Below are 4,322 nucleotides of genomic sequence, written 5' to 3'. Positions count from 1 at the left end.
CATTGTTACTTTTTAGAAATGCAACTGATATGTATGTGTTGATTTTTATCCTATAGTTTTGCTGATTTCATTTATTGGTTCTAATAGTTTGTGTGTGTGTATAATCTTTAAGTTTTTTTTTTTTTTATTAAACTATTGCTTTAGTGGGTCTCAAATTCTGTGACAGATTTTTGGTGAAGTTTTTTCCATTAAAAAGTACTGATTTTAGGGCTTGCTTTGGTAGTATATATGAAAGTTGGAGCGATGCAGAGAAGATCAGCATGGCCCCATGTGCAAGGATGATATGCCAAAAGTACCGATTTTAAAAACTAGTAACTTAAAGATAACACACACACACACACACACACACACACGAACACAACCCAAGTGGTCCACAAAACATTCTCCTATCCATCTGAAGGTTTTACAGTGCATTGTTATCATTAACCAGTCCTTTACTATTATTATTTTTTTTTTATATGACCTGACTTGAGTTTTTATTTATTTATTTTTCAATATATATGAAATTTATTGTCAAATTGGTTTCCATACAACACCCAGTGCTCATCCCAAAAGGTGCCCTCCTCAATACCCATCACCCACCCTCTCCTCCCTCCCACCCCCCATCAACCCTCAGTTTGTTCTCAGTTTTTAAGAGTCTCTTATGCTTTGGCTCTCTCCCACTCTAACCTCTTTTTTTTTTTTTTTTTTTTCCTTCCCCTCCCCCATGGGTTTCTGTTAAGTTTCTCAGGATCCACATAAGAGTGAAAACATATGGTATCTTTCTCTGTATGGCTGATTTCACTTAGCATCACACTCTCCAGTTCCATCCACGTTGCTACAAAGGGCCATATTTCATTCTTTCTCATTGCCATGTAGTACTCCATTGTGTATATAAACCACAATTTCTTTATCCATTCATCAGTTGATGGACATTTAGGCTCTTTCCATAATTTGGCTATTGTTGAGAGTGCTGCTATGAACATTGGGGTACAAGTGCCCCTATGCATCAGTACTCCTGTATCGCTTGGGTAAATTCCTAGCAGTGCTACTGCTGGATCATAGGGTAGGTCTATTTTTAATTTTCTGAGGAACCTCCACACTGTTTTCCAGAGTGGCTGCACCAGTTTGCATTCCCACCAACAGTGCAAGAGGGTTCCCGTTTCTCCACATCCTCTCCAGCATCTATAGTCTCCTGATTTGTTCATTTTGGCCACTCTGACTGGCGTGAAGTGATATCTGAGTGTGGTTTTGATTTGTATTTCCCTGATAAGGAGCGACGTTGAGCATCTTTTCATGTGCCTGTTGGCCATCCAGATGTCTTCTTTAGAGAAGTGTCTATTCATGTTTTCTGCCCATTTCTTCACTGGGCTATTCGATTTTCGGGTGTGGAGTTTGGTGAGCTCTTTATAGATTTTGGATACTAGCCATTTATCCGATATGTCATTTGCAAATATCTTTTCCCATTCCGTTGGTTGCCTTTTAGTTTTGTTGGTTTCCTTTGCTGTGCAGAAGTTATCTTCATAAGGTACCAGTAATTCATTTTTGGTTTTAATTCCCTTGCCTTTGGGGATGTGTCGAGTAAGAGATTGCTACGGCTGAGGTCAGAGAGGTCTTTTCCTGCTTTCTCCTCTAGGGTTTTGATAGTTTCCTGTCTCACATTCAGGTCCTTTATCCATTTTGAGTTTATTTTTATGAATGGTGTGAGAAAGTGGTCTAGTTTCAACCTTCTGCATGTTGCTGTCCAGTTCTCCCACCACCATTTGTTAAAGAGACTGTCTTTTTTCCATTGGATGTTCTTTCCTGCTTTGTCAAAGATTAGTTGGCCGTACGTTTGTGGGTCTAGTTCTGGGGTTTCTATTCTATTCCATTGGTCTGTGTGTCTGTTTTTGTGCCACAGTCCTTTACTATTAAACTGAAATTGCCAATTGATGCAAACTGTTCTGAGACCATTCTTCCACCACTAATTAAGACTGGGGTGGCAGGTATTGGGGATAATATTCATTTAGCCTTCTGAGCTTCCTGGACATACCTGGTGACTTTGCCAGCTCCAGCTATCTTATTGTCCACTGCTTTGATGACACCTACAGCAATCGTCTGTCTCATGTCACAAACAGCAAAATGGCCCAGAAGAGGGTAGTCAGAGATGCTCTCAACACACATAGGCTTGCCAGGAACCATACAAACAATGGCAGCGTCACCAGATTTCAATAACCTGGGGCCATCTTCCAGCTTTTTTCCAGAATGATGATCAATCTTCTCCAGCTCAGCAACTTACAAGTAGTGTAAGCTGTGTGAAAATCCAGCACAGTTGTATATCCAGCACTGATTTGGCCTGGATGGTTCAGGTGATTATCCTGGAAGCTAGCTGCTTCCATTGATGGGTCATTTTTGCTATCATCAGCCACATTGCCATGATGAACATATTTGACAGATATGTTCTTGACATTGAAGTCTATATTTTCCCCAGGAAGAGTCTCACTCAAAGTCTCATGGTGCATGTCAACAGACTTTACCTCAGTTCTAACATTCAGTAGAGCAGAAGTGACCACCATAGCAGGTTTAAGAACACTAGTCTCCACTTGGCCCACAGGGACAGTATCAATACAATCAATTTTGTAGATGTCCTGGTGGGACAGACACAAGGGCTTGTTAGTGGGACAAGTTGGTGGCAGAATGCAATCCAGAGCTTCAAGCAGCATGGTTCCACTGGAATTGCCATCTTTATAGGTGAGTTTCCATCCTTTGAAAGAAGGCATGTTAGCACTTTGCTGGAGCATGTTGTCACCATTCCAACCAAAAATTGGCACAAATGCTACTGGGATGGTAGCCAATTTTCTTAATGTAGGTGATGACTTTCTTAACCATTTCCTCGTATCTCTTCCAGCTGTAGGGTGGCTCAGTGGAATCCATTTTGTTAACACCAACAAATGGTTGTTTCACACCCAGTGTGTAAGCCAGAAGGGCATGCTCATGGGTCTGCCATTCATGATACCAGCTTCAAATTCACCAACAGCAGCAAAAATTAGGACAGTACAGTTGGCTTGAGATTTTTTTTTTTATAAAGTCTGTGCCCTGTGGCATCGATGATGGTCACATAACACTTGCTGGTCTTGAATTTCCACAGGGAGATATTAATGGTGATACCACATTCACCATTGCTTTCAGTTTACTCAAGACCCAGGCATACTTAAAGAAGCCCATTCTCATCTTGAATGCCCCCTTATCAAAATTTTCAATAGTTCTTTTGTTGATTCTACCACATGTTTAGATCAGATGACCAGGAGTGGTAGACTTGCCTGAATCTACATATTCAATAACTATGATGTTGATATTAGTCTTCTTTTCCCATTTTGGCTTAGGTTTAGTGGTGGTTTTCATGACACCTGTGTTCTGGTGACAAATCTGTTGTAAAAAAGTTTAAGTTTTTCTACATATGAAATTGGGCCATGTGTGACAGAAATAATTTTATTTAAAAAATATTTTTAAAATTTATTTTTAAGTTTACATCTAAGTTAGTTAACATATAGTGCTATAATGATTTCAGGAGTCGATTCCAGTGATTCATCCCATAGTATAACACCCAGTGCTCATCCCAACAAGTGTCCTCCCTAATGCCCTTTACCCATTAGCCCATCCCCCCCCCACAACTCCTCCAGCAACCCTCAGTTTGTTCTCTGTATTTAAGAGTCTTTTATGTTTTGTTCCCCTCCTTGTTTTTATATTATTTTTGCTTCCCTTCCCTTATGTTCATCTGTTTTGTATCTTAAATTCCTCATATGAGTGAAGTCACATGATATTTGTCTTTCTCTGACTGACTAATTTTGCTTAGGATTGTTTGTTCTAGCTCTGTAAAGAATGCTGGCATAATTTTGATAGGGATTGCACTGAATGTGTAGATTGCTTTGGGTAGTATTGACATTTTAACAATATTTGTTTTTCCAATCCATGAGCATGGGATGTTTTTCCATTTCTTTATATCTTCAGTTTCTTTCATAAGCTTTCCATGGTTTTTAGTGTACAGATCTTTTACTTCCTTGATTAGGTTTATTCCTGAATATCTTATAGTTTTTGGTGCTATTGTCAATGGGATTGGTTCCTTGATTTTTCTTTATTGCTGCCTTATTATTGGTGTATAGAAACGTAACTTATTTATGTACGTTGATTTTATATCCTGTGACTTTGCTGAATTCACGTATTAGTTCTAATGTTTTTTTGGTGGACTCTTTTCTATGTAGAGTTTTCTATGTAGAGTATCATGTCATCTGTGAACAGTGAAAGTTTGACTTCTTTACCAGTTTGTATACCTTTTATTTCTTTTTGTTGTCTGATTGCTGAGGCTA

The 4,322-nt window shown here is 39.0% G+C and overlaps 1 non-coding gene and 1 pseudogene across 1 annotated transcript; one reads left to right on the top strand and one right to left on the bottom strand.

Moving 5' to 3' along the window:
* The first annotated feature begins 209 nt into the window (after positions 1–209).
* LOC123610033 lies at positions 210–313 on the top strand. The gene has a single exon (XR_006718068.1). It is a non-coding gene; the product is annotated as a U6 spliceosomal RNA (small nuclear RNA).
* Positions 314–1,820: 1,507 nt separating this feature from the next.
* LOC123609551 lies at positions 1,821–3,528 on the bottom strand (annotated as a pseudogene).
* Positions 3,529–4,322: the final 794 nt, after the last annotated feature.

Source organism: Leopardus geoffroyi, chromosome B2, assembly GCF_018350155.1.
Source record: "Leopardus geoffroyi isolate Oge1 chromosome B2, O.geoffroyi_Oge1_pat1.0, whole genome shotgun sequence".
In the NCBI taxonomy this organism is placed as follows: Eukaryota; Metazoa; Chordata; class Mammalia; order Carnivora; family Felidae; genus Leopardus; species Leopardus geoffroyi.
Note: the sequence above shows the minus strand (reverse complement) of the source record. Positions and strands in the feature narration are given on the sequence as shown.